Genomic DNA, 12251 nt, shown 5'->3' on the forward strand with positions numbered 1-12251 from the left:
GAGGAAATTGAGGCTTATAGCAGCTTAGTTACTTGCCTCAGAAATAGTAGAACTGGGATTTTAGCCCAGCCTTCCTAGCCCAATACTCCATGCTTTCAACTCTAGGATTCTGCTTCCAGGTAAAGACTAAGTCACTTGGAATTATTATAGCTTAAGTAGATACATTTCAAGCTATCATGTCAACTTTTTCAGTTTTGTACACTGTAAAGACTGGATTAAAAATCTGTGCCATACATGAAATATGTAACAAGTAAAGAAAACTGCCAGAGAAGTAAAGCAAAACTGCCTATAGAAAGTCTGAAGCTTTTCCTTTTTAAGAAAGCTTATTTTAGTTCAATATTTGTAAATCAATCAACGTGATACACCACATTAATAAAAGAAAGGATAAGAACCATTTGATCCTCTCAATAGATGCAGAAAAAGCATTTGACAAAATACAGTATCCATTCTTGATAAAAATCCTCAACAAGGGCACCTGGGTGGCTCAGTTGGTTGGGCGACTGCCTTCGGCTCAGGTCATGATCCTGGAGTCCCAGGATCGAGTCCCACATCGGGCTCCCTGCTCAGCGGGGAGTCTGCTTCTCCCTCTGACCCTCCCCTATCTCATGCTCTCTCTCTCTTTCTCCCAAATAAATAAATAAATAAAATCTTTTAAAAAAAAAATCCTCAACAAAATAGGTATAGGTGGAACACACCTCAACATCATAAAGGACATATATGAAAGACCCACAGCTAATATCATCTTCAATGGGAAAGATCTCTTCAGTCAGGAATAAGACCGGGATGTCCACTCTCACCATTACTATTTAACATAGTACTGGAAGTCCTAGCCTCAGCAATCAGACAACAAAAAGAAATAAAAGGCATTTATTTATTTCAAACTTTCACTATTTCCTGATGACATAATACTCTGTAGAAAACCTGAAAGACTCCACAAAAAAAAAATCGCTAGAAGTGATACATGAATTCAGCAAAGTTGGAGGATATGAAATCAATGTACAGCAATCTGTTGCATTTCTACACACCAATAATGAAGCAGCAGAAAAAGAAATCAAGGAATCAATCCCATTTACAACTGTACCAAAAAACATAAGATACCTAGGAGTAAATGTAACCAAAGAGGCAAAAGATCTGTACTCTGAAAACTATAGAATACTTATGAAAGAAATTGTAGAGGACACAAAGAAATGGAAAAACATTCCATGCTCACAGATGGGAAGAACAATGTCTAAATGTCTAAACAATGTTAAAATGTCTATACTACCCAAAGCAATCTCCACATTTAAAGCAATCCCTATAAAAATACCACCAGCATTTTTCACAGAGTTAGAACAAATAATCCTAAAATTTGTATGGAACCACAGAAGACACTAAATAGCCAAAGAAACCCTGAAAATGAAAAGCAGAGCTGGAGGCATCATGATTCCAGACTCCAGGCTATATTACAAAACTGTAGTCATTAAGACAGTATGGTACTGGCACAAAAACAGACACATAGATCAATGGAACAGAATAGAGAACTCAGAAATGGACCCACAACTATCTGGTCAACTAATCTTCCACAAAGCAGCAAAGAATATCCAATGGAAAAAAGACAGTCTCTTCAACAAATGGTGTTGGGAAAACTGGACTGCAACATGCAGAAGAATGAAACTCGACCACTTTCTTACACCATACACTAAAATAAATTCAAAATGCATGAAAAAGCTACATGTGAGACAGGAAAATCTTGGAGGATTTTGAGGTAGCAACCTCTTTGACCTTGGCTGTAGCAACTTCTTACCAGACATGTTGCTGGAGGCAAGGGAAACAGGCAAAAATGAACTATTGGGACTTCATCAAGATAAAAACTTCTGCACAGCAAAGGAAACAATCAAAACTAAAAGGCAGCCTATGGAATGGGAGAAGATATTTGCAAATGATGTATCTGGTAAAGGGTAAGTATCCAAAATCTATAAAGAACCTATCAAACTCAATAAGACAAATAATCAGATAAGAAATGGGCAGAAGATATGAATAGACATTTTTCCAAAGTAGACATCCAAATGGCTAACAGACACATGAAAAGATGCTCAATATCACTCATCATCAGGGAGATGCAAATCAAAATCGCAATGAGATACCACCTCACTCCTGTCAGAATGGCTAAAATTAACAATGCAAGAAACAACAGGTGTTGGTGAGGATGAGGAGAGAGGGGAACCCTCTTTCACTACTGGTGGGAATGCAAACTGGTGCAGCCACTCTGGAAAACAGTATGGAGATTCCTCAAAAAGTTAAAAATAGAACTGCCCTATGATCCAGCAATTGCATTACTAGGTATTTACCCAAAGGATACAAGCACAGTGATCCAAAGGGGCACATGCACCCCAATGTTTAGCAGCAATGTCCACAATAACCAAACTGTGGAAAGAGCCCAGATGTCCATCAACAGATGAATGGATCAAGAAGATGTGGTATATATATACAATGGGATATTATTCAGCCATCAGAAAGAATGAAATCTTCCATTTGCAAAAACATGGATGGAGCTAGGGTGTATTATGCTAAGTGAAGAGTCAGTCAGTCAGAGAAAGACAAATACCATATGATTTTACTCATGTGTGGAATTTAGGAAACAAAACATGAACATATGGGAAGGGAAAAAAATTAAAAAGAGAGAGGGAAACACCATAAGAGACTCTTAACAATAGAGAACAAACTGAGGGTTGATAGAGGGAGGTGGATAGGGGATGGGTATTAAGGAGGGCACTTGTTATGATGAGCACAAGGTGTTGTACATAAGTGATGAACCACTGAATTCTACTTCTGAAACCAATATTGCACTGTAAGTTAACTAACTAGAATTTAAATAAAAAATTGGAAAAAAAAAGCTTATTTTAGAAATGTATTGACATTTGCTCTATCAGTTGATAGTGCACAGCTGGGTGCTCAGATATTCAGTAACTTGAAATTTATACCTTCTGTGAAAAAAAGTTGACTTATTGCAGTTTAGTACATTATCTGAGTCCTCTCACTGTTAAATCATGAAATATGGCAAAGTAATCTGGGACTACTATCAGATTCCTTATGTTTGTACAACCCATAATATAGTGTTTAAATTTTTAGGGGCACCTGGGTGGCTCAGTTGGTTAAGCGACTGCCTTCGGCTCAGGTCATGATCCTGGAGTCCCAGGATCGAGTCCCGCATCAGGCTCCCTGCTTGGCAGGGAGTCTGCTTCTCCCTCTGACCCTCCCCCCTCTCCTGCTCTCTCTCTCTCATTCTCTCTCTCAAATAAATAAATAAAATCTTTTAAAAAAAATATAGTGTTTGAATTTTTAAAAATCTTTTCACATTAATTGAACCATGCATATTGGTTTGTTTTTGTATTTACCAAGAGACCATCATGTGTTTTTGCAAAACCATTTGTCAGGTCATAAACATCTTGTCAACATAAGCACACTGTTAAAATACCAGCTATTCTCAAAGTGTGGCCCAGGGATGCCTAGTAGGTCCCTAAGATCCTTTCAGAGCGTCTACAGGTCAAAACTATTTTCAGATGGCAATAGTAAGTCCTTTCCCATCAGTAAATATTTCAAAGGTAAATGAATAGAACTCCCCAATCAAAAGACACAGATTGGCTGAATGTATTAAAAAACAAAAAAACAGGATCCAAACAACAACAACAAAAACAAACAAAAAAACAGGATCCAACTATATGCCAGCTCTCACCACTGCTGTTCAACATAGTACTAGAAGTTCTAGCCAGAGCAATTAGGCAAAAAAAAAAAAAGTATTAAAAAGCACCCAAATTGGAGAGAAAGAAGTAAAATTATCTCTGTGCACAGATGTCATGATGTTAGATATAGAAAACCCTAAAGAGTCAGCAAAGTTGCAAGATAAAAAGTCAACAATAAAAACTCAGTTGCATTGCTATGTACTAACAATGAACTATCTGAAAAGGAAATTAAGAAAATAACTTCATTTACAATAACATCAAAAAGAGTAATTAGGAATAAACTTAACCAAGGGGGTGATGAAAGATTTATACACTAAAAACCACAAAACATTGTTGAAAGAAAGAAGACACAGATAAATGGGAAGACATCCCATGTTCATGGATTGGAAGACCTATTATTATTAAGATGTCAGGATTACCCAAAGTGATGTACAGATTTAATGTAATCCTTATCAAAATCTTAATGACATTTTTTTGCAGAAATAGAAAAATCCATTCTTTAAAAGTCATATGGAATCACAAGGGACCCCAAATAGCCAAAGCAATCTTGAAAAAGAAGAGCAAAGTTGAAGGACTCACACTTTCTGATTTCAAAACTTAATCACAAAGCTGTAATAATCAAAACAGTGTGGTACTAGCACGAAGAGACATGTAAATCAACACAATAGAATAGAGAGCCCAGAAATGAGCCTTCACATATGTGGTCAAATGATTTTTTTTTTTTGAGAGAGAGAGTGCGAGCAGGTGGAGGGGGAGGGGCAAAGGGAGAGGGAGAGAGAATCCCAAGTAGGCTCCAGAGCCTGATGCGGGGCTCAGTCTCACAACCTTGAGATCAGGACCTGAGCCAAAACCAAGAGTCGGATGCTCATCCAACTGAGCCACCCAGGCACCCCAAATGATTTTTGACAAGAGTGCCAAGACCATTCAATGGGGAAAGGACAGTGTTTTCAACAAATGGAGTTGGGTAAACTGGATGGAAAAACATGCAAAAAAAAAAAAAGGAAGTTGGACATGCACACACTCACACACACAAATTGTAACTATGTGAGGGATGGGTGTGTTAAGTAACTTTATTATTTTTTTTAAGATTATATTTATTTATCTGACAGAGAGACAGCGAGAGAGGGAACACAAGCAGGGGGAGTGGGAGACGGAGAAGCAGGCTTCCCACGGAGCAGGGAGCCAGATTAGGGGCTCGATCCCAGGACCCTGGGATCATGACCTGAGCTGAAGGCAGAGGCTTAAGGACTGAGCCACCCAGGCGCCCTGGATGTGTTAAGTAACTTTATTGTGGTAATCATTTTGCAACATATATATACATATAAACATACATTAAAGATATGTATATAAAATCACCATGTTGTACACCTTAACCTTGCACAATGTTATAAGTCAATTATATCTCAATAAAGCTGGGGACAAAAAAGAATTAGGTTGAACTCTCTTACACCATATACAAAAGTTAACTTAAAATGGATTGAAGACCTAAAACTGTAAAGCTCTTGGAAGAAAGTGGATGCATGGATAAATAAAATGTAGTACAGACATACAATGAAATATTAATCAGCCTTTAAAAGGATGCAAATTCTGGGGTGCGCATAGGTGGCTCAGTCGGTTGAATCTGACTCTTAGTTTTGGCTCAGGTCATGATCTCTGGGTCTGGAGATTGAGCCCCCCATAGGGCTCCTTGCTCAGTGAGGAGTCTGCTTCCGCTCTTCTTCTCCCTCTGTCCCCCCAGCAACTCACACACTCTCTCTCTGAAATAAATATGTAAATATAAATAAATAAATAAATAGATGGATGCAAATTCTGATACTTGGTATAACATGGATGAACTTTGAAGACATTATGCCAGGTAAAATAAGCCAGTTAGAAAAAGACAAATACTGGGGTGCTTGGGTGGCTCAGTCAGTTAAGCATTCAATTCTTGGTTTCAGCTTAGGCCCTGATCTCAGGGTCGTGGGATTGAGCCCTGCATCCGGCTCTGCGCTCACCGTGGAGTCCGCTTGAGATTCCCTCCCTCTCGACCTCCTCCTCTGCCCCTCCCCCTGCTCATACTTTCTCTCTTTCTCTCTGTCTCTCTCTCTGAAACAGATAAATAAAATCTTTCAAAAATAAATAAAAGAAAAAGACAAATACTGTATGATTCCACTTACAGGAGGTACCTAAAGTAGTCAAACTCAGAAACAGAAAGTAGAGTGATAGCTGCCTGATGGTTGGGGGCATAGAGTTTCTGTTTTTTTTTTTTTTTTATGAGTTTCTGTTTTTTAAGATTGAAAAGTTCTAGAGATCTGTTGCACAACACTGTTTATATACTTAACACTACTGAACTGAATACTTAAAAATGGTTAAGATGGTAAATTTTATGGTCCTATGGGTTTTTTTTTACCACAATTGAATTTCTTTTTTAAAAGATCAATATAAACATTCCATTTTTCATGTGAAATTTGATGATTTTGCTTAAACAAATAAAATAATTGGAAAAAATTATTTTCATAATAAAACTAAAATATTATTTGCCTCTTTCTGTCAGTGTGAACAGTAGGGTTTTCCAAAGGCTGCATATGTGATGTCCCTGTGCATTGAATGTAGAGACACATATGAGAATGTAGCTCTTCTATTAAGTCAGACATTAAAGAAACTTGTAAAAATGTAAAAACAATGTCACTCCTCACTAAATTTTTTGCTTTAAAATATTTATTAAAAAAATAAAAAATAAAAAATAAATATTTCTTTAATTTATCAATTTTGGGGCTCCTGGGTGGTTCAGTTGGTTAAGCTTCCAACTCTTAATTTCAGCTCAGGTCACGTCGCAGAGTGGTGACATCAAGCCCCGAGATCATGCCCGGCATGGAGCCTGATAGGATTCTCCCTCTCCCTCTCCCTCTGGCCCTCCTCCCCTGCTCGTCCTCTCTCTCACTCTTTCCCTAAAGAAAATAACAATAATAATCATTTCTCGATTTTAATTTCTTTACATAGTAGATACCAATAAATATAACCCACATATACAAAAGCTCTTTGGATTCATCAATAAGGTTTTTTCCCCCCTTTCATTTTAATTGGTTTAATGCTTGATTTTTTTTAATGTTCAGATTACTGAGGGGAACATAATTTTAATTTTTAAAAATTAAAATGCCACATTTTCAAATGATAAAAATAGAACAAAAATTACAGTCTAATATGCTCTCATGAAAAATAAAGGAATTGCCAGGAATTGAACATTTAAAGTGTTCCCAAGTGAAAGAGAAGCTTGGGAAAGACCACTCTGGACCAGCTGCCCACTGTCATCATCAAATCCCTGTCACTTGTGATTGCGAGACCCATTGGTGTGCAAATCTCCACATCAGGTGCCATCCAGCTTATGTAAGTCAACCTCACTATATGAACGTCCAGAGTATAGATGTAGCTGTAGGCCTAGCTATCTGTCTTGTAAATGCAATGCTGTGGGTCATCAGGGGCATAGAGCTGGGAATTCTGATGGACATCTGTAAGTCCATCTAACGACTTTGCTAAAAACCAGAGAATGCCTTGTTGGTGTAGATCACTAACATAGTAGTAACATATATTCACAGTTAAGTATCATATTATTAGGATAACAATATAGATGAATTGGGGCACCTGGCTGGCTCAGCTGGTAGAACATGCGACTCTTGATGGCATCGTGAGTTTGAACCCCGTGATGGGCATAGAGATTACTTAAAAAAAAAAAAAAAAGAAATACAGATGAATAATACTAATTATGCCACAGAGAGATTATGCTATTTTACTTGAGAATCAAGACAGGAACAAATCGGGGCACCTGGGTGGCTCAGTCGTTGGGCGTCTGCCTTCGGCTCAGGTCATGGTCCCGGGGTCCTGGGATTGAGCCCCACATCGGGCTCCCTGCTTTGCGGGAAGCCTACTTCTCACTCTCCCACTCCCCCTGCTTGTGTTCCCTCTCTCGCTGTCTCTCTCTCTCTGTCAAATAAAATCTTAAAAAAAAAAAAAAAAAAACCAGGAACAAATCTCTTTTAGCAGGTATCTACTTGTAAAGCCCGAATTAAATGAGACCACTTAATAAGAATAACTCCCTTTGATATAGAAAATATTTGATCTAGAAAATGTTAAGACATCTTATAACCTAAAATTTCTGAAACTTTTGAAGGCAGCAATACAGAACCAGAAGTATTATGGTATCAAATTTATAGGAACCTAATATATTTCCCCAGAAATAAAAACATGATAGACCAAAGGGAAACATCTCTTTAAAATATTTCTTTTTCATAGAAAGTGTATTTCTGCACATATCATATATCTGTGAAATGTTAATATTTGGAGTTCTCAAATGTATATCACTAAGATACAGCACAGTTTTGGGTGTGTGTGTGTGTGTGTGTGTGTGTGTGAGTTAGCAGTCACAGTAACAGCAAGAAGTAGCTGGAGAGTAGCTGTATCCCACCTCCTGTTATGACTCTTGAAATTTATTTTTGAACCAGTTTACTTTTAGAATGTAAAATCAGGACTTTTTTCCTGCTGTTGAACTCTATAGTACAGTAATTTTATAGTCCATTTTTTCTTTTTCTTTCTTTTTTTTTTATTTATATGATATATAAAAATTTAGTGACTCTCTTATTAAATAAAGTGCTTCTAACAAATAACCAGGTACAATACTCCCCCTTGCTTGCAGAGCTCAATATTAGAAGGCATCCATCAGGGGTGCCTGACTGGCTCCAGTCCCTAGGGCACGTGACTGTTGATCTTGGGGTTGTGACTTTGAGACTCACTTTGGGGGTAGAGTTCACTTATTGTAAAAAAAAAAAAAAGTATCCAACATATCAAAATTTTTGAGGTCGTGATAAAGACTTAATATATTTTCCCAGAAAAGTTTCTAAGACTAATCCTATGACCCAACAACCTGAAGACATGAGTTACTCACAGATGCTCAAAGGCTTTAAATGAACGTACCTGCTGTAGGGACCCCTCCCAGAGCCATGTTGTGCTGTGGCAGCAGACTCAAGTCTAAGAGGTTACTACCTGCGGGGGGGTTTGCTGTGCAGTTCACGTGCATGATACTATTGCCAGACCGTCCAGGGGCAGGGGGATGTAGGTCCACAAGCCTGTCTGGAGCTTTCCCGGTGTACTCGGAAACTGGCCCCCATAAGCAGAGGGCAGGGAGAGACCGAAGAAAGACGAGGTCCCTCAGGGGTTGGTAGGTGGCAGTTTTAATAATAGCAAAGGGAACTAAGGTATGAGGGCACTCACCTTGGGTGGCAGCAAGACAAATAGATCCCCATACCCACTTGCCAAATCTTAAAAGTTTATAAGGAGGCTCAAACATGCTCTGTCAGGTATACAGTGCAGCTGTTCTCAGCACCAAATCACCATTTCAAGGTTATGTCTTTGCAGCAGCCTCCGGGGGTGGGAAAGGCAAGCAGAACCTATATTCAAGAGACAGGGGAGGAGTGAGGAGGAGTGCGTGGGTCCAGCTCACCGATCAATTAGCAGTCACGTCTTTTCGATGACATTCCTCATCAGGGGCTTCCTGACCTGGAAAATGGAGTGACTTCTAAACTGCCTGGAGCCGCTGAAATCGAGGGAGCATCGGTGGCAAGACTGAAAAGGTGCTATCGAGAGAGGCAGCATTAGTGGATGCTGCAGGGTGTCAGAATCCGGATCCTGGACCATTGGCAGGTACAGAATGTGAGGAGCGTTTGGAAGAAAGGAGGCACAAGGATGGCTTGGTCTTGGCCTGGCAGTTCCTCTCAAGCAAGCCTGCTAAGGCTTTTCAAGTCACATCAAAGGGATGAAATCCCACCATGTCCTCTGGTTGTTGAGAAGAATCAAAGCCAAAGCTGCTTGCCAGTGGGCAAAGGATGATAGTGACAAGATCTCTTTTGTGAGGAGGTGACATAGGCCAGTCCCTGGATGTCATGGGGAACAGGGGAAAGGAGGAAGCCTACTCGAGATAGGGCTGGGTTGTCTGAGAACAACTCTTATTGTGACTCTGACCCTGCCCTTGCCAAAGGGGACCGTGCCCTGTGGCTGCAAGAGCTGACAGGGATGACTGGGCTGGATTTTGACAAAGCAGGGAGTAGTGAAGCCTGTCCCTGTTAGATGTCCGTAGGAATTGTCACTATCCCTCTAAGGGAGAATCTGAAGATTCGTCAAGAGGGCTCTGCAGTGATGTTGCTTTGCTCTTATTCCTAACATTTAAACCTATGGAGAGTTAGAGAAAACTGGGATTTCATTTATAAATTTCTTTAAGCAGCCTGTGTTCATATCCTTGGTATTTTTGCCTCATCCTTGGACCCATGTGAACACAAGCAGTGCTGCTTCTCTGAGCAGCAGCCGTGGTCACTGGTTGTACCTGGAGAGACCTAAGTGTTCACCACCTGCCGCATGCTCTCATCACACCGTGTGGCCCAGAGAGCATCTTCTGACCAGCAGCAGGTGATGCAAACACTGGCACTTGGACCCTGTGAGCCTGAATGTGTCATTATTAAAGGCAACTTTAAATATTTGGCCGAGCATCCCCAAGATATTCTGGTCCTTTTCAGGCCTCCTGGTCATGTAGGCACTGAGGAAGGACCTACAACCAAGACAAGGTTTTTTTGAACAACAAGGACACAAAGCAGTTGTTACCAACTTTCTGATATTTTCTGTTTTCTCTCATTTTGTCTCTGTTTCTTCCTCATTCGTTAACTTTTTCAGTTCTTCCTGGGAGAGTGGATTCCACACTTCAGGGTTCTGAATCTGGTTTTCTACACGCTGGAGAAAGCCCCGTTTCATCACTCTGGACCTGATGCCAACGAAGTTGGTGAGAAAAGTTTTCAGTGGAGACAGGGTCTCTTAGCTTTCAGGGTGTCCCTTTTGGATACTTTTTTAAGAATGTGGAGATATTCCAAAACAGAAACTCTGAGGATTGCAGCATTAGAAAGTGCATCTCCAGGGAGTCTGGTGCGAAGGAATGTGGTATTTGGCAAGAGCTGGTTCGCTTGTTTTGAACTACAGAAGTCATGATCCAACTCAGCCAGGCTGGTCCTGCTGTCCCAGAGACCAGCCACACCAACTGCATGTGGGCCTCCAGCCTGTGACTGTTGTTCTCCTCACGTGTGACACCATCTCTGCCTCCTGTGATGATTTTCATTCTATTCATTCCAACAGAGCTCAAGCCCACCTCTTATCAAAGACGGTCCCAACCAGCTCTCCTGACTCCGTCCCTACACATTACTTAAAAGGAAGAGTCATATTTGAAGTAAAACTCTGTTCTTTCTGTAATCTTAAAGTAATTCTCTCTCCAAAGTTCTAAGTTCATCTAAATCTGGCAGGTAAATGTGACAAATTTCAACTTAAAAAAAAAATCTTTTCTTTAAGTGATCTCTACACCCAACATGGGGCTCAAACTCACAACCCTGAGATCAAGAGCCGCACACTCTACTGACTGAGCTGGCCAGGCACCCCTACAAATTTCAACTTTATTTTTTTTTAAATTTTTTCTCTTTATTTTTTATTGTTATGTTTATCACCATACATTACATCATTAGTTTTTGATGTAGTGTTCCATGATTCATTGTTTGTGTATAACAAAAGACTCCACCCCAAAACCGCTAGAACTCATACAGGAATTCAGTCAAGTGGCAGGATATAAAATCAACGCACAGAAATCAGTGGCATTCCTATACACCAACAACAAGACAGAAGAAAGAGAAATTAAGGAGTCAATCCCATTTACAATGGATTACAAAACCATAAGATACCTAGGACTAAATCTAACCAAAGAGGCAAAGGATCTGTACTCAGAAAACTATAAAATACTCATGAAAGAAATTGAGGAAGACACAAAGAAATGGAAAAACGTTCCATGCTCATGGATTGGAAGTACAAATTTCAACTTTGATGAAAGTAATGATCTATAGAGCTTATGAACAGAATCAGATAATCCTACCTGCCTTATACTATTGTCCTGAAAAAACTTGTGATAAATTTATGTAGAGACACCCATGGATTTTATATTCAAGCTTCAATTTTAAGCATTCAGTATGTGCAAAGTGATACTCAATACATAAATTGAACATAAGGCTGCTGAATAGGTTTTATTGACTCAATAAAAGGGGTTTTATTGACTCAATATGGAATGAACAAACAGTAAGTGCCCATGATGGCTCAAGAACAGAGTAAGCCATGCCATTCAAGGGTTCCTTAACAATTGTTTAGTTTGGGGCAGGGGAGGCACATAATGCAGATTTGCCTTAACATTACAAAAATCTGCACGGTATTTGTTTCTGGCTATGTAGGTTCATCACCGCCTTCTTAGAATATATAGATATAAAATAAAATACTTAAAAGAAAACATTGCAATTTGCAAGTGGTTTAATAAAAAATTCCTATTTTCCTCTCACGAAAATGTCATGCCAAGAAATTTCGTGGATCCTTGGCATGAACACAGATCTTACTTGCAAAAGCACTTCACCAGCTCCCTCTGCTGTTTATTGGTTTGATTTGGCACTCAGAGAAACTATGGTACTTTCTGGACTAAAATACTGAATAGAATTC

The 12251-nt window shown here is 39.4% G+C and overlaps 1 pseudogene; it reads right to left on the bottom strand.

Moving 5' to 3' along the window:
* Positions 1-8440: 8440 nt before the first annotated feature.
* Positions 8441-9999, bottom strand: LOC145720782 (CCR4-NOT transcription complex subunit 4 pseudogene; annotated as a pseudogene).
* Positions 10000-12251: the final 2252 nt, after the last annotated feature.

The sequence above is a fragment of the Leptonychotes weddellii genome, chromosome 3, assembly GCF_054177405.1.
Source record: "Leptonychotes weddellii isolate Sample4059 chromosome 3, ASM5417740v2, whole genome shotgun sequence".
In the NCBI taxonomy this organism is placed as follows: Eukaryota; Metazoa; Chordata; class Mammalia; order Carnivora; family Phocidae; genus Leptonychotes; species Leptonychotes weddellii.